Source organism: Felis catus, chromosome C2, assembly GCF_018350175.1.
Source record: "Felis catus isolate Fca126 chromosome C2, F.catus_Fca126_mat1.0, whole genome shotgun sequence".
NCBI lineage: Eukaryota > Metazoa > Chordata > Mammalia > Carnivora > Felidae > Felis > Felis catus.
Window position 1 is genome coordinate 129256767 of NC_058376.1, and position 26588 is coordinate 129283354.

The window sequence follows — 26588 nt, forward strand, 5'->3', positions numbered from 1 at the left end:
CGGGCAGAAAACATGAATAGACACTTCTCTAAAGAAGACATCCAGATGGCCAAAAGGCACATGAAAAGATGGTCAACATCGCTCCTCATCAGGGAAATACAAATCAAAACCACACTCAGATATCACCTCACGCCAGTCAGAGTGGCCAAAATGAACAAATCAGGAGACTATAGATGCTGGAGAGGATGTGGAGAAATGGGAACCCTCTTGCACTGTTGGTGGGAATGCAAATTGGTGCAGCCGCTCTGGAAAACAGTGTGGAGGTTCTTCAGAAAATTAAAAATAGACCTACCCTATGACCCAGCAATAGCACTGCTAGGAATTTACCCAAGGGATACAGGAGTACTGATGCCTAGGGGCACTTGTACCCCAATGTTTATAGCAGCACTCTCAACAATAGCCAATTTATGGAAAGAGCCTAAATGTCCATCAACTGATGAATGGATAAAGAAATTGTGGTTTATATACACAATGGAGTACTACGTGGCAATGAGAAAGAATGAAATATGGCCCTTTGTAGCAACATGGATGGAACTGGAGAGTGTGATGCTAAGTGAAATAAGCCATACAGAGAAAGACAGATACCATATGGTTTCACTCTTATGTGGATCCTGAGAAACTTAACAGAAACCCATGGGGGAGGGGAAGGAAAAAAAAAAGAGGTTAGAGTGGAAGAGAGCCAAAGCATAAGAGACTTAAAAACTGAGAACAAACTGAGGGTTGATGGGGGGTGGGTGATGGGTATTGAGGAGGGCACCTTTTGGGATGAGCACTGGGTGTTGTATGGAAACCAATTTGACAATAAACTTCATATATTGGGAAAAAAAATAAAATGGGTCTCTTGCAGAGAGTAAATAGATGGGCGTTATTTTTTTTTATCCATTCTGATACCCTATATCTTTTGACTGGAGCATTTAGTCCATTTACATTCAGTGTTATTATTGAAAGATATGGGTTTAGAGTCATTGTGTTATCTGTAGGTTTCATGTTTGTGGTGGTGTCTCTGTGGTCTTTGCAATACTCAGAGAGTCTCCCTTAGGATCTCTTGTAGGGCTGGTTTAGTGGTGATGAATTCCTTCAGTTTTTGTTTGTTTGGGAAAACCTTTATCTGTCCTTCTATTCTGAATGACAGGCTTGCTGGATAAAGGAGTCTTGGCTGCATATTTTTTTCTATTCATCACATTGAAAATTTCCTGCCACTCCAGAAAGGAGTGCTAGGTCTGCTACTACCTTTGTGTCTACCCCTGTAGATTAAGGCCCGTTTATCCCTGGCTGCTTTCAGAATTCTCTCTTTATGTTTGTATTTTGCCAGTTTCACTATGACACGTCGTGCAGAAGATCAATTCAAGTTACGTCTGAAGGGAGTTCTCTGTGCCTCCTGGATTTCAATGTCTGTTTCCTTCCCCAGATTGGGGAAGTTTTCAGCTATGATTTGTTCAAGCACACCTTCAGCCCCTTTCTCTCTTTTTCTTCTGGAACTCCTATGATAGCAATATTGTTCCATTTCATTGAGTCACTTAGTTCTCTAATTCTCCCCTCATGATCCAGAATTTTTTTTCTCTCTTTCTCAGCTTCATCTCTTATCATAATTTTATCTTCTATTTCACCTATTCTCCCCTCTGCCTCCTCAATGAGGTTATTTTGCACCTCATTTACAGCATTGTTAAATTCATCATGACTATTTTTTAGTTCCTTGATCTCTGCAGCAATAGAGTCTCTGCTGCCTTCTATGCTTTTTTTCACGTCCAGCAATTAATCTTATGACTACTATTCTAAATTCTTGTTCAGTTATATTGTTTATATCTGTTTTGAGCAATTCCTTAGCTGTCATTTCTTCCTGGAATTTCTTTTGAGGAGAATTCTTCTATTTCATCCTTTTGGCTAGTTTTCTGTCCCTTATGTGTTTTAAAAGCTTGTTATGTGTCCTGCACCTGCGAGCACTACTATATTAAAGAGGGGCCATACACTGTCCAGAGCATGGCCCTGCCAGAGGTGTTTTTTTGGAGTGTGTTACTTGCTCTCCGTTGTTGTGGCTCTGGTTGCTTTATATCCCTACTTGTAGTGATGTTTTGGACCCTCCACCAGGTGTGCTTTGATTTCTTTGTTGAAGTAGCCCTGGAAAAAAATAAAACAAACAAAACAAAACAAGCAAAAAATAACAAAAAACCAAACACACACAAAACAACAAAACAACAACAAAAACAATGGGGTGGGGGTGGTGTTAGTAGAAGAGGCCTTATCCCATGCAAAGAGAGAAATGACAGGGGTGGGGGGAAAAGAAAAGAAAACTGACCAGGCAGAGGAGCTACACAGCTTATCCAGAGAGAGAGGAAAATAAAGAAGGAGATATAGAATAGGTATAAAGATAATAGATTAACTATGTCTGCTTAAACAAACCAACAACCAGAATAAGCAGACTAGAAGAGGGAAGAAATAAGGAGAAAAGAAGGAAAAAAATTATATATAATAAGAACTGCCCAAGAATTAAATCAGAAAATACAAAACCGCTGAGTGCCCTGGAACCAGGGGCAGCTGTGGACTGGAGGAGGGGCTGTCTGGTTGGTCAGCATCAATCTCTGGTGGATATGCAGTTACCAGACATGGAGGGGCATGGTTTGGCATAGGCAGGTACCGCCTCCATTGTGGGCCCTTTGTCCATTCCCTGGAGCCCCACACTTTGTTGGTGATGGGGAGAAAAATGGCAATACCTGTCTCTCCTCCCCGGACTGGGTGTCTCAAACCACTCTGTTCAGGCTGTCCTCACTGTGCAACGGGCGTGAATGAGGCAGATTGTCTCACTCCTCGACTCCCGCTCCTCCCTGGCATTTGGCTGGGATTTAAACCCCGATGTCTTAATGGTCCTGCTCTGTGTGCCCCAGTTCTGAGGAAGTGCTGCTCTGTCACACCAATAAATGGCCTCTGGCTGAGGGGTGCAAGCAGGGACCTTTGTCCTTTGAACAGCTATATACCTTCTTTCCACAGCACTCCAGTACAATCCCCAGAGTGGGGATTGCTTTCTCCCACTGCGGACTGAACCTCTGAATTAGTTACTGAGCCTGGGGCTGGCTCCCCTCCTCCCCAGGTGGACAAACAGGACAGCTGGCCTTAGTCTGGACAAAGGCCTGCAGTTAGAGATTGGATCCTTCTCTGTCCCTGGTCCATGGTTTTTCTCTTGTCCAGATACTGTCCTACACTTTCACAGTCTCTCTTTCTCTTCTCTTTGTCTCTCTGCAGAAGGGGATCCCTCTCCTGCATGCCTACCCTGCCTGTTTTCTCTCTCCCAGTTCATAATCATGCATCTATGGCCAGCCAGGTTGTCCCTGTGGGCTACTGGATTTTGCAGCCCAGACTCTTGGAATTCAAAGTCCTTTGGCCTCAACACTGCTGTGTTTGAGGGATGAGAGAACTTTGGGTCCACCTACTTCTCCGCCATGTTGGATCTCCAGTATTATCATGTCTCTGAGTTCCAATCCTCTTTTGCAAACCAGGGCTATTCAGATAGTTATGAGGATTAAATAAAATGGTGAATGTGAAAAAAAAACATTTTAAAAATACATGTAACTCCTGACATCACACACAAAAATCAACTCAAAATGGATTAAAGCCTTAAACAAAAGACCTGAAACCATAAAACTTGTAGAAATAAACATAGGGAAAAAACTTACTGACATCCATCTTAGCAATGATTTTTTTTTTTTTTGGATTTAACAACAACAACAAAAAAACAAAAGCAAAAATAAACAAGTGGAACTGCATCCAATTTAAAAGATTCTGCACAGCAAAGGAAGCCATCAACAAAATGAAAAGGAAACCTATAGAATGGGAAAAAAGTATTTGCAAACCATATATCTATAAGGGGTTAATATCCAAGATATATAAATAACTCCAACAACTGAATATCAAAAAAAAAATCTGATTAGAAAATGAAAGAAGAATTGACTAGACATTTTTCTAAAGAAAAGATAGAAGTGGGTGAAAAGGTCCTTAACATCACTATCCTTAGAGAATTGCACATCAAAGCCATAATGATGTATTACCTCACACCTGTTAGAATGGCTAGCATTAAAAAGATAAGAGATAAAAAGTGTTGACAAGAATATAGAGAAAAGGGAACCCTTGTGTACCGCTGGTGGGATTGCAAAGTAGTACAGCCACTTTGGACAAGAGTATGGAGGTTCCTCAAAAAATTTAAAATGGAACTACCATATAATCCAGCAATCCCACTCCTGGTTATATATCCAAAGGAAAAAAAATTACTATGTCAAAGAGATATCTGTAACCTTATGTTCATAGAAACATTATTTACAATAGCCAAGAAATGGAAACAACCTAAGTATCCACTGACAGATGAATCAATAAAGAAAATGCAGTGTGTATGTGTGTGTGTGTGCATGCATGTGCACATGCATGCACACATACAATGGAATAGTATTCAACCATAAAAAGAGAAATCTTGTCATTTGCAGCAACATGGATGAACCTTGAAGGCATTACGCTAAGTGAAATAAGTGATACAGAAAAAGGAAAATACTGTATGATTTCACTTAGACGTGGGATCTAAAAAAAAAAAGAACTAAACTCATAGAAAAAAGAGATCAGATTTGTGGTAACCAGAGGTGGGGTGGGGGAACTGGATATATGTGGTGAAAGGTACAAACTTCCAGTTATAAGATAAATAAGTAGGGGGATGTAATGTACATGACTGTAATTAACTCTTCTGTATGATATATTTGAACATTACTAAGACAATAAATCTTAAAAGTTCTCATCACATGGAAAAAAAACTTGTTTTCCTTTTGTATCTATATGAGATGATGGAGGTTAACTAAACTTATTGTGGTCATTATTTTGCAATATATGAAAGTGATTATGCTGTACACTTTAAACTTACACAGAGATATGTGCCAATTATATCTCAATAAAACTAAAAGTTAAAAAATGGGCAGAGGAATTAAACAGACGTTTTTCCAAAGATGACATACAGATGGCTAGTAGGTACATGAAAAGGTGCTCAACATCACGAATCGTCAGGGAAATACAAATCAAAACCATAATGAAAAACACCTCATATCTGTTAGAATGGCTATCATCAAAAAGATAAGAGATGAGGGGCGCCTGGGTGGCGCAGTCGGTTAAGCGTCCGACTTCAGCCAGGTCACGATCTCGCGGTCCGTGAGTTCGAGCCCCGCGTCGGGCTCTGGGCTGATGGCTCAGAGCCTGGAGCCTGTTTCCGATTCTGTGTCTCCCTCTCTCTCTGCCCCTCCCCCGTTCATGCTCTGTCTCTCTCTGTCCCAAAAATAAAATAAAAACGTTGAAAAAAAATAAAAAAATAAAAAATAAAAAAAAAAGATAAGAGATGAGAAGCGTTGACAAGGATGCAGAGAAAAGGGAACCCTTATACACTGATGGTAAGAACGTACACTGATACAGCCACTATGAAAAACAGTATGGAGGTTCCTTGAAAAATTAAAAGTAGTATTATCATATCATCCAGCAACCCCACTTCTGGGTGTATAGTCAAAAAAAAGTGAAAATAGGATCTCAAATATTTGAGATCACTCACATATTCACTGCAGCATTATTCACAATAGCCACAATATGGAAACAACGTGTCAGTCAACAGATAAACAGATAAAGAAGATATAGTATGTATGTGTGTATATATACATACACACACACACACACACACACACACACACACAAAAGAGTATTATTCAGCCACAAGAAAGGACATCTTGCTACTTGCAACAACATGGATGGACCTTAGGGTATTTTGCTAAGTGAAGTAAGTCAGAGAAAGATAAATACTGTATGATTTCACTTACATGCAGAATCTAAAAAAGCTGTATTCATAGAACAGATTAGAATGATGGTTACCAAGGGTATGGGGTGGGGTGGGGGAAATGGGGAGATGTTGGTCAAAGAGTACAAACTTCCAGTTCTAAGATGAAGAAGTTCCTGAGATCTGATGTACAGCATGGTGAATATAGTTAACAATATTGTATTACATACTTGAAAGTTGCAGAGAGTAAGTAGATATTAAATACTCTCACAACAAAAAATAATGTTATATGATTTGATGCAGGTGTTAGTTAACACTATGGTGGTAATTATTTTGCAATATATAAATGTGTGAAATCAACACACTGTACACCTTAAACTCACACAATGGTATATTTCAATTATATCTCAATAAAGCTGGAAAAATACATGTAACTATTATATTTTTCATAAACTAAAATTTTCTTATTAAAATGTGTTCTACTGTACACATAATTACTGAAATTACCATATTATTCAAATAATTTTAAAGTTCTTTATTCCTTAGTGTGAAGAAAATTTTTCACTATAAAACTTAATTTAAAATGAGGGTATTTCCTATAGTTGGGTTTCAAATCAAAGGAACACACCTCTGAAATGTCATCAGTTATGGGATAAATATGATCAGGGTTATCCTGATGGCATCTAAGTAACCATGGCAACAACTAAGACCCAATAGTTGATGTCATTATTGTAGGAGTCCCTGATGAACTTGAAAACTCATCACTAAGGTCTGGCTGCACCCTTGACCCTGCTTCTCTCTCTCTCTCTCTCTGTATAATATGATATGATATGATATAAATAATATATATTATGATATATGATATAATATATACAATATGATATAAATAATATATTATATATTATAATAATATAAATAAATAAATATATATATATATATATAAAATTCAATATTATTGGACAGATCCATTGTACCATAGTGTTTTGACCTTCAGATTCAGCAAATTTAACAAACTCTGTTATTCAACCAGTGGTCTGGCGGCCATTATGATTCACTTTTCTTCCTCTTCCATTTCTTAAGACATCTTTGGTCTCTGATACACTCACTGCCCCAAATCCTCTGCCAAAATTCAAACAAAATGTCTACTTGTGCAGTTAGCACATGGCCTCAGTGGTTGAAAAACAGGATTTTAGAAGATATATCAAATCATCAAATGCCAAACCACTAGACTTTTCAGATTCCTATATGCTGGGATTGTGGGGGCTTTTACTCTCTATGGAAATTGTACTGAATAGGAAATAAAACTGCTCACGTCATTATGATCTCTAATTACAGAATTAGGGGTCACTAAAAAAATCCTTCATCTTCTCAACTCTCATTTTCTGTTTCCTATTTTTCTCCTCTTTCTCATCTCCTTCCATGACCTTCTACCACCCTTATCTCCTTGAATTTTTTTCATAATAATTCTAGACTCAACTATGATCCCTTTTCTAATAATTCCTTGTATTCCTTTATCTGCATTGTTAATTCTTTATTACTCTTGGACGCTAAACTTATTCAAAATACTCTTTATCGCTTCCATTCTGGACTCCTCCACTGGGTCATATCCTCCTTCTGAGGAAACAAAATAAAAAGCAAAACAGATTTCTTCACCAGTCCCATGACCACATCTTGCATTTTTTTCTTTTGAAATACCATAAATACTGAAGGAAAATGAGCTATGTTGGATGAGCTTGGCAATAAGGCATGGTAGCCCCTCAGCAATGAGCCTGTGAGGATGTGAAAGAAGAGCCAACACCAGGCAGGAGGAGGAGGTGGAGACAAATAACTAGCTATAGTAAATGCTGCTGTTGACAACCCGGGAAGTCCAACAGGGATGTGTAATATCTGCCTTAGTCTGGATAGGTGATGAGAGATCAAGTGTGGAGTTTAACCAGTACCCAAGACTCAAGGCCAAGTTGGCTTTCCTGTCACAGCTGTGGGTGAACAGTCTGTTGAGGAAAGGCCCTCAAGGCTGAGGATTTATGGGAAACAGAATTCAGTTCCCTAGGGGAAAATGTGGACAGGAGCTTAGTAGGCAATCCTGAGATCGATTTATGGCAGGGTTCTAATGTCCAAGGAAACTGGAGTGCCAGGTAGAGAAACAAAGGCAGAAGTCCAAGGTGAGGGCAGGGGAGAAGACAGCAGGCAAGGCCCTCAGAGACAGCAGCAGGGCATGTGGGGAGAAATGGTTGCTGTAGGACCCAGGAAGCAGCAGTAAAACCTAAGTTCACATCTTTCATGCTCAGTACTCTAGCTTTTCCTCTACAATTCCCTCAGAGCTTTTCTATAATCAACCATAGTGTGAGAGAAACATCCCTGCCCTTTTGCTACTCTGATGCAGCCCAATAGTTTTCCATCTTTATTTACTTCCTGAGATCATTGCCACTCTTTGATGTACAGTGGGGTTGTCCCATTACGATCTCTTTCTCTTGTCATATTAGCTTGAACAAGGCATAAGTGCCGTGACTAGAACATCAGATTCAACACAAATTGTTAAGGTTTCACTTGGCAAGGAAATGTCACAGTTATCCATGCTTCCTACCTGGTCTTTTCCACCTCTACCCTCCCACATCCAGCTGGTACCAAGAACAAACAACTGGATAAGGAGGAGGACTGGCAGTACCCTGAAACATCTCTATCACCTGACAGCCCCATCAACAACCGTGTGACGGTAGCAGCTTTCAATCAATAGCAGGGGTGGGTGTAACATCTTCTGAGGGCTCGATGAAGGCAAATTTAATTCAAGAAATAAGCAGGATGTATACTGGGAGCCAGATTTCGTTTCCCATCCTTTTTCACAGTTGCTATAATAATCTAAGACTTCTAAAAATAAAGCCATAAGGATGGCACAACCAGAGCTTGTTAACTAAGAAATAATGAGGCTAAATGAACTACAGATTCATAGGCTTATAAAAGGAATGGCCCATTGCCTCAAAGGGTTGCAACATTTCTGTACCCCAATTTCATCCAGCCAATATCTGACTTGGGAGCCAATACCTCTATCCTGCTATTGTTTATTTCTTTAAGCAGACCTGGAAATGGGTGGTGGTGGACAAAAAGACCAAACACCAGAGCTGCTAAAACAAAATGAGATATACTGCAAGGGAAAGGCTGAAGGAGTTCACTGACTGAACTTGAAAAACTCCAAGAAGAAAAAACACACAATCAGATGAAACAACTATCCTCAGTGGATCTCACAGTTTCCCACTGCAAGAACTGTGACTTAGGTAAACTATGGGAGGCTGTGACATTCTGAGAAAGATATTGAACTCAGAGTAAGTAGACTTGGGTCCAAGTTCCTTGTGGGATCTTGAGCACATTTGGCTTCTTTGGGTTTCCATTTCCTTAATGGCAACATGGTGACAAAAATGATGCCTATCAACAGGGTTGCCCATATGACAAAAGACATTTGGGATGGGAAACACTTGATGAAGTACAAAAGGCTGGTTGTCCTCATCTCCTTGGATTGTGGTGCTGGTTACGGGGACTAATCATTGCCTCTCTCCATGTTTGGAACCAATTAAAACATATATAGAGGAGTCAGAAGTTGTATCAAAAGTCAGCTTTATTACTAGTTAATCTGGATTTAAGAACATGGCTTGACCTGTGACATTTTAGTATATCTTATACCACACTATCTTCTTTACATCTTCTGTACTTTTCTTGATTATACTATAGGCTTCTGGTGAGCAGAGATTATGTCTCATATCTCTGTATTCCCAGAGTTTTCCACAGAGCCATACATGTAGCAGACACTCTGATTGATAAAGGATCACATTAATCACATTTATACTCTAATTTCTGTGTGAAGCCTCTCTCTCTACTAGCCTGGGAACTCTTGGACAGAGGGGTTCATGTCCTTTCATTCCCTATGCCTAGCATAATTCCCAGCACACAGTAGGTTCTTTATAAAAGTGACTTGAGGGGCTCCTGGGTGGCTCAGTTGGTTGAGCGGCCAACTACGGCTCAGGTCATAATCTCGTGGTCTGTGAATGCGAGCCCTGCATCGGGCTCTGTGCTGACAGCTCAGAGCCTGGAGCCTGCTTCTGATTCTGTGCCTCCCTCTCTCTCTGCCCCTTCCCTGCATGGTCTTTGTTTCTCTGTCTCTCTCAAAAATAATAAACATTAAAAAAAAAAGTGACTTGAAAGAAAATGAAAACAGAAGGGTACCAGATTGTCTAGTGCCATCCAGGGCTTGTACAGAGGGAATTAAAGTAGGAAAGTATCCTAAGGATTCCATTCCTGATAGCTTGTTCATTTGGGAAGATTGCTACCTACAAACTGTGAGGATTTTAGACTGTTTTTTCCATGGCAAACTTTAGCTTTTGTCTACTCATCAGGTACCCTAGCTATCTGGGATTCTACACCCTGGATATCTCAATTAGAGTTACTCTGCTAATGTTCTTAGAAGAGAAACACTGTCACTTGATAATTAACTTAGAGTCATGACCAAAGCCTGTGACATCCAATGTTTCAGTGTATAATGCTGACCCTTGTTCTTCTCCCAAGGGATCCATACACCACGAAGTAATTTCCTTTAGGGTTGCTGTTAGAATCAGCTCATAGCACAATATCCAGGCCTCCTGGACAAGTGTAGGAAAACTGGGAGAAATAACATCTCTGCCCCCTGCATCATTAAGCTTCCTGGTAACTAAGGGAGATGCAGTGCTGCCAGGCTAAGATTGCAGCAGAAGTCAGAATGAGATGGCACATAGAAGGGGTAAGGATCTCAAAACACTATTCTAAGGAGTATTAGTTCAGGGCCTTGCAGAGAATGAGAAAAAAAAGTCTTCCCATACAGATAAACTTTCAGTGCCTCTATGGGGCACATGTACGACATGCAGCTCACTCAACGTCAGTCACCTGAGCAGGGCTGCTCTGGAGTCAGACCCTCTGCTGTCTGTGATTCTCTTTGTGTTTTCTAAGCCCTGAGAAGCTCTGTGAGTCTGATGCCTCGAAAGATGTGCACATGTGTGTACTGTGCTGTGCTGAGCCCTGGACTATGTGTTTTCTGTGGGCACTGGGAGAATTCTCTGATTTTGCCCTTCTGGAACAAATCAGAATAAAGCAACTTTACTTTCAAGGTCTTAAAAGGATACAGCAAGTCCTATTTCTTTTTCTTTTTTTTTTTAATGTTTTATTTATTTTTGAGACAGAGAGTGACAGAGCATGAACAGGGGAGGGGCAGAGACAGAGCGAGACACAGAATCTGAAGCAGGCTCCAGGCTCTGAGCTGTCGACACAGAGCCGGACGCGGGGCTCAAACTCACAGACTGAGATCATGGCCTGAGCCGAAGCCGGATGCTTAACCAACTGAGCCACCCAGGTGCCCCAGAAAATCCTATTTCTTAACATGATGGCCAAGAAACTCGTGGGCTAGAGGCAGTCATCCATCCTGGCACAAGGCCCTAGTGCTCTGCCCCACATACCAGGCTCTATACCATACGGCTGATGCAGGACAGGAAGGGCTAAGCGACTTCAAAATCAGTAGTCTGGTGCAACCAATAGAGATCTGTGCAGCCACTTGCATTTGTGGCATTGAGCACTCGAAATGTTGCTAGTATGACTGAGGAAGTGAATTTTAAATTTTTATTCTATTTTCACTAATTTAAATGTAAAAATGAACAACTAATTCAGTTATTATAAAAATTTTAAGAATGTGAATCTCATTTTTCAAGTGTAAATTTTATGAAATATAAATGCAAATCAAGTACTTCTGACAAAATGCAGTGTCAACATTGAGATGTGTTGTTAAGTACAAATTATATGCAGGGTTTCAAAGACCGGGTATGAAAAAAAAAAAAAAAAGAAAGCAAATACTTTACTAATGATTTTTTATATGTTGAAATGAAAATGTTTTGGATATATTGGGTTAAATAAAGTACATCATTAAAATTAATTTCACAATTTCATTTTTTCCCCAATATAGTTACTAGAAAGTCTAAAATTGTGGCTTGTGTTCTATGTCTACGGAACAGTGCTAATCTAGACCACAATTTCACTTCTCTCTACATGACGTCTCACTTGACCAAGAAACCACCAAAGAAACCTATCCTTTGCTCCTGACTTCTGTCCAGTTCACTCTATTTTAATACAATGTTTGTTGGAGGTCTTCCATTTGCTGGGCACTATTCTGTGCTGGAAATATAGCATGAAGGCTCTTAGCAGACATTCCAAATGGAGATATAAACAATAAAGATAAAGTGCAAAAAACTCCATCAGCCAACTCTATCATAGCCAACTGCTATGCAGAACTTAAACTAGAGCAACGTGATGGAGAGAGCCAGGTGGTGAGAAAGCTGTTGGGAAGAAGTCTGAGCAGCAGGGAGCCAGTCATGACAGGTGAGGGAGAATGGCCAAAGGCCCCAAGCAAGGAGTAAGTTGGAATACTTGAGGAAGGAAAAGAAAATGAGTGTGACTGGAATACAAGTGTGAAAGGTGGCAGGAAAGGAGATCCTACAATAAACACTGCACCACGAGTATGTGGAGCCATGTTAAAGTCTCTACCCTCACATCAAATAGGTTTAGATCTTGGACAGTTATCCTCTTAGGATAGCATCAGTTTCTTCATCTGTGAAATGGAGTGGCAAGTAGTAAAGGAACTTGCTTTCAATTCTGAAAGCATATGATTTTTCCATATATTCTAAACAATAAAAATCCTGTCCTGGAAAATGAAAGAAAGGGAGCAAATGTAAATATCCTGACCTCTAATCCCTTTCAGGATTTAGCAACTGCTTATCTGATGCCTCCCTTCCTCTTCCACTCACCATTCTGTTTTTTTTTATTTTAAAGAAAAAGAAAATCATTTGATATTTAGCCAACTCATTCTCATACAGTATCAAAGGTAAACTCCTAAATTCCCTGGTATACACACAAGAATGTTTTCCTCTAAAATGTGAACCAGCTTCCTCATAAGAACAATTAGATATCCTGCACAGAGACTGCCCTCCTTCCTTTATAATTATACTATAACTCCCTCAGAAGTCTATAATTTCCTAGCTTTCAGAACTTTGTATTTTTCAAGTACCCACTGACTGGGAAATCTGGATTCTTAGATTGGCAATGACTCTGCCAAAGATTTGCCTATGGGAAAACATTTCCAAGGAGACCACATCTACAAGAGTCACATCTTCAGGGAAAGAATAACATACCCGGTCATACTCATTTATCATCACAATTTAATAATGCACAAGAGAAGCCTATGAGACCACATCAGGGGGAATTTCAAGGACACCTGTAACGAAGGGGCTGCATGATGGATGGCTTCACAATCAGCCTTTCATTGGTCACCTCCAGCTCTTAGAACATACAGACTGATTCTCAATGAATGAGATTTAGAGAGGGACTAATAGGGGACAGGAGGGAGATACAATAGTTTGTAATATGAAGCATGAAAATGAAAACAAAATCCTAGGAATGAAAGAGAAATGAGGTTTTACTTTAAGTCCAGAGAAATGGGAGGGGTAGGGGAAGGGATGGTGATGGTGGTAAGAATAATAATAACCCAACATTTACGGCACTGTTCCAAACGCTTTGCATGTGTTAAATGTATTAAATGTAATAATTTTTTTTTCTAAGACAGCGTGTGTGTGAGGGGCAAGAGAGAGGGAGAAAAATAATCTTAACCAGGCTCCATGCTCGGCACAGAGCCCAATGTGGGCCTTGATCTCAAGACCACGAAATCATGACCTGAGCTGAAATCAAGAGTTGGATGCTTAACCGACTTAGCCACCTAGGCATCCTTCCAATTTTTTTTTTAAGTAATAAAAATTTATTGAGAATTCCTGAGATGGTGGTTACTGCCTCCCAACCTAGAGGGAAGAATCAACACTGTAGGAAATCACTCAGAAATCACACTGTCCCAGCACCTCTGACCAACACAGGAAGGAGCAAAATCATTCCACTGAAAATTGGTCAGGCTTTTTCATCCAAAAAGGTTTGGGAGGACAGATGCAGAAGAGACCATCACATGATACTGGAGGCAGGATGGGGGTGTGCTGGACCCCAAACTGCTCTTCAAAAATCAGGGGAGAAACAGATCCACTTCTTCTCTGGGCATGGAGTTCCTGGTGACCAGGCTCTCATTTCTCACCCTTGATGAGGCTGTCATTGCCCAGGTAAAACTTTCATCCTGTAGGTTCAGCACAAGGTTGTCAACAGTGAAAAAGATATGGTTCTGTGATGTGGCAATCGTCTTGGAGATGTTCTAGGAAGCCTAGATCATGGCAGTTTGATATAGCCAGGGTTCCTGTTCAGGACTTCTCCAAGGTGAGAAGGTTGGGGCTAAGGGTTTACATAACACCCAGTTTCAATCCCTGGCTCCATCCTTACTATTCCAGCCCTTCTCTTGGGTGTCAGATTCAAGGTTGTGCTCACATAGTTCATGCCTAGTCCCACACTGGTCCCCACCTGTGGGCCCCCCTGCAGGCAACTGCCAGAAACTTGATGCAGCAGCAGAAATGGAGGCAAGGCCAGCTATGTCACTAATTTAAACTGCTTAAACCAGTGCCTGGCACATCCAAGGACCCACAGATCCAGGAATACAATGTTGTATCTCTGTCCCTCATGATGGGGTGTGATCTGCACTCTTACCAGAGCTCACAAGAGAAACTAACCTCATGTTGGCCTCTGTGGGGCTTTGCTTGATATCGTATCCTTACTAGGCCTCTTTTCCTTTTCATGCCCACTTCCCATGCTCCTGTAGGTTTCCTGGGAACTGCTTCCTAACACGTTGCTTGTCTAAGGGCTCAAAGACTCTTTATCTAAGGGCTTAAGGTCTTCCAGGGAGCCCAACCTGTGACACTCACCAAAAGAGAATGAGTCTTGACAATATGAGACCAACAGTGAAATGTGGGACATTTTCCCCCTGATTGAATTTCTAGAGCTAAGCTATTTAAGAATTAGGTTTTATTTTTTAGCTCAATTATTCTGGATTTACCACAGGTCAAAATAACAATAAGATATCAAAGAAATAATATGACTGCATTTTTCTGAGCCTTATTTTCCACCTTCAGGACTTCTCCTATGCCATGGTAAGCTGCTTAGATGTGACCCCATGTGTTCAGACAAGAAAGCTGCCCAGCTACTCAAGCTTCCTTTCAAGCTGGCACTCCCTAACCCTGGGGGGCTGTTCATGCCTCATAATGACCTGCAGGCCAGAGTTGGAATCTTAATAAATTACCACCCTTATTAAGTGCCCCACTTTGGAGCTTCCAACTCTCCCCTTTTTATTCATCTCCTTGTTGTAACCTGGGATGCTAGGGATGACCTAGCAGGTACTCAGGGCATGGTCTTTTATCTAGGTAACTCCTGAACCCTTGCTTCTCTGCCTTTAGGGGAAAGTGGGCACATTCTCATTTCTTCATCTAACCAAGGAATTTCAAAGTAAACTACATTTTTTTTAATCTCAAAGGGCTCTTGTGCTCTCTCCTATGCCCTCTTATAATTAGCAGACCTCACAGCAGCTTGCACATAGCCTGAGCTCTGTCCTGTGGGGAGACAGTTGTTTGACTTTGAGAGAACATCTCAGGGAAATCATTATACTCACTGTTAAACAGACTCACTGATGAGAGGACACAGGAATCTCATTCTTGCTTCTTCTCATCAGATATGGCACAATTATGTACCCAGCACTAGCATTCACTGGCAAGGTTAGAAACATACTCTGGGCACCAGTTACATATAGACATGGGAATCACATCTGGATCTGTTCCTGCCTTGAGGGCTCACCATCAGTGTGCACCTCATGTCCTCTGAAGCTCACAGCCCTATAGTAAAACCTTCCTGGGAGCTTTTATACCAGCCCAAACCACTCTTTTTTTTTTTTTTTTTAAACACTCAGCCTTTTGTCTACTACCAACTACTGTCTTCTCTTGCCCTTACTTTATGGTAAAACTTTTATTAAAAAAGCTGTACCAAACTCAGTAGTTCATTTCCTCACACCCTACTCACTCTTGGACCCACAACCACTCCCTACTGAGTACCTGTTTTGAACTGGGCACTGTACTTATATTAATGACTCTATAAAGTACAGGAATATTATGCTATAGTCAGTTGAATGATGGTCTCTCAAGTTATGACACTAGTAGTTAAGATGGCAGAGTAGTAAGGGGACCCTGGGCTTCTCTCATCCCTCAAACACAGCTAGATCAACATCAAACCATTTTGAATACCTAGGAAATTGATCTGAGGACTAACAGAACAATCTGCATAATTTGAGGGAGTGAACACAGGAGGTACATAGTGCAGAGAGGTGAACTGGGGGAGAGAAGAGCCTTGGTGCTGCAGAGGGAAGGGAGCCCTTTGTGTGGAGAGCAGAAAGACCGGGGGGGCAGGGTAGGAGAGTGGGCAGCCCATTGGGTTTGTGCAAGAAGCACTCTCCTGAAAGCAGCTAGATGGAAAGAGCAAAAATGCGCAGGGGACTGCACAATAAAATGGTTCCCCAAACCACTGACAGGGGAAAAAGGAGAGGGTTTCAATATCACCAGTTTTTATAAACAGTGGAGCAGAGTCTGAAGTTTCAGAGGTCTGTGCCTGGTGGTGCTCTGGTGAGGAAGCAGGATGTAGCCCCGGGAGTGGGCAGCAGGATCTAAGGATCCCCTTGGTTGCAAGGGGAGAAGCACTTCCCCTTCTTGGAGTGCATTTGGTAGAGGTGATACAGCCTCTCCACAGGCAAAAGACCCAGCAGGTGCCATCAAGCTGCCACATTCCCCATATGGGAACAAAGACTCTGGCTGAGGGCAGCAAACCCTGGTGCTGCTTGTGTGTTGTGATTTACCATAAACTCTAAGCTGCTGCTACTGTGCAGTCACATGACTGTTTCCTAAGATAAGCCTGCACCAGTCAATGTCAGGATCACTAGAGGATCACTGCGGGTCCGAGCTGCTGGGGTCTCTGAAGTGTGGGGTTTTGAAATACAGCCATGCCTGAGATAAAACTCTGGATGGAGGGAGGTGCCGCCTGGTAGGCAGACAGCTCAGATAGGCAGGGGGAAGGCAAGGAGCTGATGGAAGGGGCAGACACAGGAAGGGTGATTCACTGCATGTCTGTGAGGGTGCAAACATCACGCTCTAGAGACTAGAGAGGAGGATGAAGCCATTTTCAGTATTAGCCCAACATGGATGCACCCCAGTGAGCTCAATAGTGCCAACAAGTGGAGGAGGCAGCTCTACTCCTTGTACCCTCCAGGCACATCTCCATTAGGGCAAGTTGACCTAAGAATCAGAGCACCAGCCCCCTCCCCCAAAACACCAGCAAAAATCCTTTCCATGCGCTTAGTCTACTGTACATAGACTGCTGCATAGTTTCAGTTCTAGGGGAAAGCAGATCTAGCTTCATTTGGGTTTTGTTTTTTATTTTTTTTTTTGCTTGATCAGTCTTTTTCTGTTTTAATTGTTTTCTTTGATACAGAAAGAGCAAAATTTTTATTTTATTATATTTAATTTTTCTAATTTTTAATTTTTTTCTGTTCTTTTTTCTATCAAGCTTCTCTTAACAAGCAGACTAAAACACACCTAAGATCTTAACAAGCAGACTAAAACACACCTAAGATATAGCTTCCTTTATTTGATTTTTTAAAAAATTTAAAACATATTTCATTATATTATTATGGTATTTTCCTCCTCCAAAATCATAAGATAGAGGAATTCACTTCAAAAAAAAAACAGGAAGAAATGATGGCAAAGGGTTTAATCAATTCAGATAGAAGTAAGATGTCTGAACTAGAATTTAAAACAACAATTATAAGGATACTAGCTGGGCTTGAGGATCTCTTTCCAAAGAGATACAAGAACTAAAATCTAGTCATGCTGGAATTAAAAATGCTATAACTGAGATGTAAACCCAAATGGAAGGCATAAAAACAAGGATGGATGAGGTAGAGGAGCAAATTAGCAACATAGAAAATAAAAATAAAATTATGGAAAATATTAAAGCTGAAAAGGAGAGGGAAACAAAGATCAGGGATCATGAAGGCAGACTTACAGAAGCCAACGATTTATTAAAATGTAGTAGCACTGATATGATAGGAGTCCCAGAATATGAAGAGAGAAAGGGGCAGAAGGTTTATATGAGCAAATTATAGCTGAAAACTTCCCTAATCTGGAGAAGTGGACAGACGTCAAAATCCAAGAAGCAGAGAGAACTCACATTAAATTCAACAAAAGCTGGCCATCACCAAGACATATCATAGTCAAATTCACAAATTACAGAGACAAGGAAAGAATCCTAAAAGCAGCAAGGGAAGAAAAGTCATCAACCTACAAGGGAAGACAGATCAGTTTCATGGCAAATCTGTTTACAGAAACTTGGCAGACCAAGGGGAGTGGCAGGATATATTCAACATGCTGAATGGGAAAAATAGGCAGCCAAGAATACTCTATCCAGCAAGGCTGTTAATCAGAATAGGAGCATAGATAAAGAGTTTCCCAGACAAAAACTAAAGGAGTTTATGACTACTAAATGAGCCCTGCAAGAAATTTTAATGGTGACTCTTTGAGTGGAGAAAAAAGACCAGAAGACCAAAGACAAGAAAGAACCAGAGAGCATCACCAGAAATACCAACTCTACAGGTAACACAATGGTACTAAATTCATACCTTCCAATAACCAATCTGAATGTAAATGGACTAAATGTTCCAATCAAAATCAGGATAAAAAACAACAACAACACAAGATCCATCTATTTGCTGCCTACAAGAGACTCATTTTAGACCTAAACACACCTGAAGGTTCAAAGTGAAGAGATGGAGGGGCGCTCGGGTGGCTAAGTCAGCTGAGTGTCCAATTTCAGCTCAGGTCATGATCTCACAGGTTCAAGTCCCACGTGGGTTTGAGCCCCATGTCGGGCTCTGCTGAAAGCTCAGAGCCTGGAGCCTGCTTTGGATCTGTGTCTTCCTCCCTCTCTGTCCCTCCTTCCCTCCCAAAAATAACTAAACATTAAAAAAAACTGTAGAAAGTGAGGAGATGGAGAACCATTTATCATGCTAACAGATGGCAAAAGAAAGCTAGAATAGCCATACTTATATCAGACAAACTAGATTTTATTTTTTTACTTATTAAAAACATTTTTTAATGGTTATTTATTTTTGATAGAGACAGAGAGTGAGAGAGAGAGAGAAACATACAGAGAGGGAGAAACAGGATCCAAAGCAGGTTCCAGGCTCCAAGCTGTCAGCACAGAGCCCAATGCAGGGCCTGAACTCACAAAACCTGAGATCATGACCTGAACTGAAGTCAGACACTTAACCAACTGTGCTCTCCAAGTGCCCCAAACAAACTAGATTTTAAAACAAAGACTGTAACAAGAGATGAGGAAGGGCATTATATCATACTTAATGGGGGTCTATCCATCAAGAAGATCTAACAATTGTAAATATTTATGCCCCCAACATAGAGAAACCCAAATATATAAATCAATCACAAACATAAAGAAACTCATCAAAATAATACCATAATAGTAGGGGACATGAACACCCCACTTACAACAATGGACAGATCATTTAGCAGAAAATCAACAAGGAAACAATGGCGTTGAATGACCTATTATACCAGATGTACTTAACAGATATATTCAGAACATTTCATCCTAAAGCAGCAGAATATACATTCTCAAGTGCACACGGAATATTCTCCAGAAGAGATCACATACTGGGGTCACAAATCAGCCCTCAACAAGTGCAAAAAGATCAAGATCATACCATGCATATTTTCAGATCACAACCCTATCAAACTTGAAGTTAACCACAAGAAAAAAATTTTAAAAGTCCTCAAATACACGGAGGTTAAAGAATATCCTACTAAAGAATAAATAGGTTAACCAGGCAATTAAAGAAGAATTAAAACACTACATGGAAGCAAATGAAAATGAAAATAAGACAGTCCAAACCCTTTGGGATGCAGCAAAAGCAGTCCTAAGAGAGAAGTATATTACAATTCAGGCCTATTTCAAGAAGCAAGAAAAGTCCCAAATACACAACCTGACTTCATACCTAAAGGAGCTAGAAAAGAAACAGCATATAAAGCCTAAAGCTAGCAGAGAAAGGGAACTAATGAAGTTAGAGCAGAAACAAATGATAAAGAAACAACAACAACACAACAAATCTTGTAGAACAAATCAATGAAACTAGAAACTGGTTCTTTGAGAAAATTAACAAAATTGATACACCCCTAACCAAACTTATCAAGAAGAAAAGAGAAAGGTCTCAAATAGATAAAATTACAAAGGAGAGATGAGAGATCACAACCAACACCACAGAAATACAAACAATCATTAGAGACTACTATGAAATTATATGCTAACACATTGGGCAATACAGAAGAAATGGACAGATTCATATAAACATACAAGCTACCAAAACTGGAACAGAAAGAAATAGAAAATTTGAACAGACCCATAATCAGCAAAGAAATTGAATCAGTAATCAAAAATCTCCCAACAAACAAGAGTCTTGGGCCAGATGGCTTTCCAGGGGAATTCTACCAGACATTTAAAGAAGAGTTAATACCTAGTCTTCTCAAATTGTTCCAAAAAATAGAAATGGAAGGAAAACTTCCAAACTCATTCTATGAGGTCAGCATTACTTTGATTCCAAAATCAGACAAAGACCTCATTAAAAAGGAGAATTATAGGGGCACCTGGGTGGCTAGTTGGTTAAGTATCCAACTTTGGCTCAGGTCATGATCTCACAGCTCATTAGTTTGACCCCTATGTCAGGCTCTGTGCTGACAGCTCAGAGCCTGGAGCCTGCTTAGGATTCTGTGTGTCTGTCTCTTTCTGCCCCTGCCCTGCTCGTGTGCTCTGTCTCAAAAATATATAAATGTTACAAAAATTTTTTGAAAGAGGAGAATTATAGGCTGATATCCCTGCTGAACACAGATGCAAAAATTCTCAATAAAATACTGGCAAATCGAATTCAACAGTACATTAAAAGAATTATTCATCATGATCAAGTGGAATTTATTCCTGGGCTGCAGGGCTGGTTCAATATTTGCAAATCAATCAATGTGATAGACCACATTACTAAAAGAAAGGATAAGAACCATACGATCTTGTCAATAGATGCAGAAAAAGCATTTGACAAAATATAGCATCCATTCTTGATAAAAACCCTTGACAAAGTAGGAATACATGGAATATATCTCAACATCATAAAGGCCATATAAGAAAGAGCCCCAGCTAATATCATCCCCAATGGGGAAAAACTGAGAGCCTTTCCCCTATGGTAAGGAAAAAAATAAGAATGTCCACTCTCACCATTACTATTTAACATGGTACTGGAAGTCTTAGCCTCAGCAATCAGACAACACAAAGAAATAAAAGGCAACCAAATTAGCAAGGAAGAAGTCAAACTTTCACTATTTGCAGATCACATGATCCTCTGCGTACAAGACCCGAAAGACTCCACCAAAAAATTACTAGAACACATGAATTCAGCAAAATCACAGAATATAAGATCAGTGTGTAGAAATCTGTTGCATTGCTATACACCAGTAATGAAGCAGCAGAAAAAGAAATCAAGGAATCAATCTCATTTACAACTGCACCAAAAATAATAAGATACCTAGGAATAAACCTAACTAAAGAGGTAAAAGATCTGTGTGCTGAAAACTACAGAAACCCTCGTGAAAGAAACAGAAAAAGATACAAAGACATGGAAAAGCCTTCCATGCTCATGGAGTAGAAGAACAAACATTGTTAAAGTGTCTATACTACCAAAAGCAATCTATACATTTAATACAGTCCGCATCAAAATACCGCCAGCATTTTTCACAGAGATAGAACAATCTTAAAATTTGTATGGTACCACAAAAGACCCTGAATGGCCGAAGCAATCCTTAGAAAAATAAAACTGGAGGCACCACGATTTCAGATTTTAAGCTATATTACAAAGTTGTAGTCATCCAGACAGTATTGTATTGCCACAAAAACAGACACATAAACCAATCGAACAGAATAGAAAACCCAGACATGGACCCAGAACTATATGGTCCGCTAATCTTTGACAAAGCAGGAGAGAATATCCAATAAGAAAAAGACAATGTCTTCAACAAAAGGTGTTGGGAAAACTGGACAGTGACATGCAGAAGAATAAAACTGGATCATTTTCTTACACTATACAGAAAAATGAATTCAAAATGGATTAAAGACCTAAATGTGAGACAGGAAACCATCAAAATCTTAGAGGAGATCACAGGCAGCAACTTCTTTCACCTTGGCCAGAGCAATTTCTTACTAGACATGTCACCAAAGGTAAGGGAAATGAAAGCAAACATGAACTACTGGGCCTTCATCAAGATAAAAAGCTTCTGCACAGTGAAGGAAACAATCAATAAAACTAAAAGTCAGCCTACAGAATGGGAGAAGATATTTGCAAATGACATATCTGATAAAGGGTTAGTATCCAAAATCTATAAAGAACATATCAAACTCAACATGCAAAAAACAAATAATCCAGTGAAGAAATGGGCAGAAGACATGAACTTTTCCAAAGCAGACATCCAGATGGCAAACAGACACATGAAAAGATGCTCAATATTATTCATCATCAGGGAAATACAGATCAAAACCACAATGAGATACCACCTTATACCTGTCAGAATGGCTAAAATTAATAACTCAGGAAACAACATATGTTGGCGAGGATGCAGAGAAAGGGGAACTCTCTCACACTGTTGGTGGGAATGCAAACTGGTGCAGTTACTGTGGAAAAGAGTATGAAGATTCCTCAAAAAGTTAAAAATAGAACTACCCTACGATCCAGCATCACACTACTAGATATTTACCCAAAGAATACAAAAATACTCATTCAAAAGTATACATGCACCCTGATGTTTATACAAGTATTATCTACAGGGGCGCCTAGGTGGCTCAGTCAGTTAAGCGCCCAACTTCAGCTCAGGTCATGATCTTGCGGTTTGTGGGTTTAAGCCCTGCATCGGGTTCTGTGCTGACTGCTGACAACTTGGAGCCTGAAGCCTGCTTTGGGTTCTGTGTCTCCCTCTCTCTCTGCCCCTCCCCTGCTCACACTCTGTCTCCTTCTCTCCCTCAAAAATAAATATTAGGACAAAAATTTTAAGTAGTATTATCTACGCTAGCCACATTATGGAAACAGCCCAAGTGTCCACTGACTGATGAATGAATAAGGAAGAAGTGGTATATATACACAATGAAATATTACTCAGACATAAAAAAAATGAAATCTTGCCATTTGCAATGACATGGATGGAGCTAGAGAGTATTATACTAAACAAAATAAGTCAATCAGACAAAGACAAATACCACATGCTTTCAATCATACGTGGAATTTAAGAAACAAAACAGGTAAAATTATGGGAAGTGGGGTGGGGGGGGAAGCGAAGAAAGGGAAACAAATGACATGAGAGTCTTAATGATAGAGAAAAGGCTGGGTTGACGGAGGTAGGTGGGTACGAGATGGGCTAGATGGGTGCTGGGTGCTAAAGAGGGTACTTGTGATGAGCACTGGGTGCTGTATGTAAGTGATGAATCACTGAATTCTATTCCTGAAACCAATATTGCAGTGTATGTTAACTGAAATTTAAATTAAAAAAAAAAAGTTTATTCCTACATCCTAACTCTGAGACCTGTGAATGTGACCTTATTTGGCAAAAAGGGTCATTGCACATGTAATTAACTCAGGGATCTTGAGAAGAGATTATGCTGGATTATCCAGTTGGACCCAAAATCCAATGACGAATGTCCTTTTATGAGACACAAGGAAGAAGGGAAGGCCATGTGAGGACAAAGGCAGAGTCTGGCGTGATACAGTTACAAACAAAGAACATCTTAGAGCCACTAGAATGGAAGAGTCAAGGAAAGGTTCTCCCTCGGAGCCTTTGTAGGAAGTGCAGCCCTGCTTACACCTTGATTTCTAACTTCTGGCATCCAGAACTGTGAGAGGAAAAAATTCTGTTGTTTTAAGCTACCAAGTTTGTAATAACTTGTTATGGCAGTCATACTTTCATAGATGGGGAAATTGAAGATGCTCAGGAAACAAGTGAGTAGTGAGACTGACCACAGCTCACAGGGTACCCTGAGTGATACTGTGGATACTGTGGTGGAGTCAGAGCAAAGGCAAGGAACTCACTTTGTGAGAAGCTATTAGGACGCCTGCAGCAGATAAAGCCTTTCTGGAGAAGAAAGGCTCAAAAACTTCTGACGGAGAAGAGCGAAGAGAAGAGAGAGCCTAGCCTGGTGATGGAAACCCCCCAAAAAAGGAAGGGAAAGGGTAGGGGTAAACAGGAGAGGGAGGTACGAAAGACAACACTGCAAGGGCAGTGTGTTTTAGGTTTTGGGAGCTTCTTGGACCCTAGCCTAAGAGTCTCCAGGGTCCATCACATTTGTAAAGGCAATGGTTACACATTTTAGAAAACTTTCAGATTAGGTTTATTACAAAGCCAACACGAAGGTGTTGAAAAAAATCCTTTTTCTTCATTTAAAAAATTCTGTTCAAAGGGTGCCTGGGTGGCTTAGTTGGTTGAGCATCTGACTCTTGATTTCAGCTGAGGTCATGATCCCATGGTTTGTGGGATCGAGCCCTGCATCAGGCTTTGTGCTGATATAGCGTGGAGCCTGTTTAGGATTCTCTCTCCCTCTCTTTGCCCCTCTCTGGCTTGCTCTTTCTCTCAAAATAAATAAATAAACTTTAAATAATTCTGTTCAACCTTGCCTTATTCAGAACAATCTTCCAAAATTTTGCCAATTCCTGATCAGCTGGAAACCCTTGTTAAAATCCCCCACTAATGAGGTTTATGTGCACTCACGAGAGCTCTACTTAGTTGGAATCTGGGTGAGGACATGCTAGACTGTCTTTCACATTTCTTTTTTAAAAATTTTAAACAGGATTTTCTAAACAACAGTACAGTATAACAACAAAAGAAACAAGTTATTTACAGACAGTATTAACATGGCAACTCATATTTAGAAGGCATTTTGCAATTTATAATGTTTTTATACCCTTCTCATTTAGCTTTCACAATAATCATCAAGGATATTATAATACTCATTATCCGTGTATTGTAGTTAAGGAAAATAAAGTGGCTCTGGAAGGTTAAGTGTTTGCAAAGTCCCATAATTAGTAAGAGAAGTGAGAGTTCAAAGTATATCCTTTAAATCCAAATTCTGTGCTCTCTCCCACCATATGTTTTAGCAAAAGTACTTTCATATAGAAAACTGAATTTACTCATGAAGAGTTAACATTTAAATTTGAGTGTCAACAGTTCTCCCAAGCGTGAGCATGACTTCCCTCATCTACATTCCTGCCAACCATGTAATAGAAAGTACTCAAAAGTCATAAAATTGTTTCTTTAAAATATTTTGTTCCTCAGTCTTCACTAGAATTGGTTACAATGAGAAGGTCTTATTAAGGTTTGTTTAATCTGCATAAAAGAGTTTGTTGACTTATGCAAATTTAAAAATCACAACTTAAAATGTAAAAGACATTAAATCAATATAACACATTTAAGGATGCAGAACATATTAAGGATGCCTAACTTCCTGGGTTAATGTCACATTTGAAAGTGTTAACTTCCTCAATTTTTTTCTGTGAATGAATTTTTCTTCAGAACGAAAGAAACCAGTTTTCTCTAGAGAACATTTGCAAGACTTTTCATAACAACAACAAAAAAATCCAACCTCAAATTTGTGATTTGCAAAAGAATTATCCAGCATGATTTGAGGAAGAAATAGTCTTATAAAATCGAGTTCCGAAATGGGGCCCCAGGGCCATTCTTGTGTTTTCCCTTTGCTTTATATATAATTCTACCTAGTCCACTTTTTGTGCCTTTGGCATTGTTGAGAGTAAAAACCAACTTCCAGTGTACAATGAAGAGTAACATGAAACTTCAAATTCTAATATTTCCTATTTCTACAACATTGTGATTCTGCTAGTTCCTGCCCTGACATCTCTCCCTTCCTTTTCATTTCTAACTCACCCTGCTTTTGTTCCAAGATCCATTTCACCACTAGGCAGCTCAAGTGATACATGAAAGCTGAAAGCTTCCTGTTGCTCCAGGATAGCCTTTCTTAAGTCTAAGACTGTGATTTTCAAAGTGTGATCCCTGGACCAAAGTTTCAGCATCACTAGAAACTTAGAAGCAAGAATTACTGTCCCTACCCCACATCTACTGAATCAGAAGCTCTGGGAGTGTGGCCCAGCAATCTGTGTATAAACAAGTCTTCAGGTGATGATGTTGCATGACTAAATTTAAAACCATTGCTGTAAGCCAGTGATTCTCAGCTCTGATTGTGTATTAGAATCATCTGATGTCCAGTTGCCACACTTTCCACTCCATCCCCCAAAGATTCTGATTTAATTGATATAGGGTAGGGTTGAGCAAGGGGATTTGTTAAAAGCTTTCCAGGTGATTCCAGTTTAAAGCCAAGTTTGAGAAACATTGATGAAAGCCAATCAGAATAATCTAGCCTGAAATACTTAATTGCAGTTTTGATGAAACGGATGTATCCATTTCCATAAGGCTGAATGAATACCAAATGTGTTATTACCATTATTATAGCCACTGGTGGTAGCATGAGAGAAATGCAGGCTAATAAATTGCTCTTAGCTACTAAATAGGACATGCTGTTTTATTTCAACAAGAGCAGAATCTTTAGTAGCCTCAAGAGTGACAGATTTGCAAGGGGTGGTAGACAGATAGCCCAACAGCTACTGGCAGTGAAGGCATACTCAACTGGTATGTTTTGTATGGGAAGGGGTAAAAATCATTTGGAAAAGAATTTGTGGTAAGCC

General features: G+C 39.9%; 1 protein-coding gene, 1 long non-coding RNA gene and 1 other non-coding gene across 7 annotated transcripts in view; 1 reads left to right on the top strand and 2 right to left on the bottom strand.

Annotated features, from left to right (window-relative positions):
* Window positions 1-26588, bottom strand: part of TMEM108 (transmembrane protein 108) — a 366501-nt gene that overhangs the window by 142717 nt on the left and 197196 nt on the right. The window lies entirely within an intron of this gene.
* Window positions 1-26588, top strand: part of LOC109491503 — a 96306-nt gene that overhangs the window by 55430 nt on the left and 14288 nt on the right. The window lies entirely within an intron of this gene.
* LOC111556472 lies at window positions 14177-14388 on the bottom strand. Its single transcript, XR_002735944.1, has one exon. It is a non-coding gene; the product is annotated as a small nucleolar RNA U89 (small nucleolar RNA).